Raw genomic sequence first — 411 nt, forward strand, 5'->3', positions numbered from 1 at the left:
CACTCTGTAAATACTGATATATACACCATCACTCTGTAAATACTGATATATACACCATCACTCTGTAAATACTGATATATACACCATCACTCTGTAAATACTGATATATACACCATCACTCTGTAAATACTGATATATACACCATCACTCTGTAAATACTGATATATACACCATCACTCTGTAAATACTGATATATACACCATCACTCTGTAAATACTGATATATATACCATCACTCTGTAAATACTGATATATACACCATCACTCTGTAAATACTGATATATATACCATCACTCTGTAAATACTGATATATACACCATCACTCTGTAAATACTGATATATACACCATCACTCTGTAAATACTGATATATACACCATCACTCTGTAAATACTGATATATACACCATCACTC

This window comes from Poromitra crassiceps (assembly GCF_964638095.1).
Source record: "Poromitra crassiceps genome assembly, chromosome: 10".
Lineage (NCBI taxonomy): Eukaryota > Metazoa > Chordata > Actinopteri > Beryciformes > Melamphaidae > Poromitra > Poromitra crassiceps.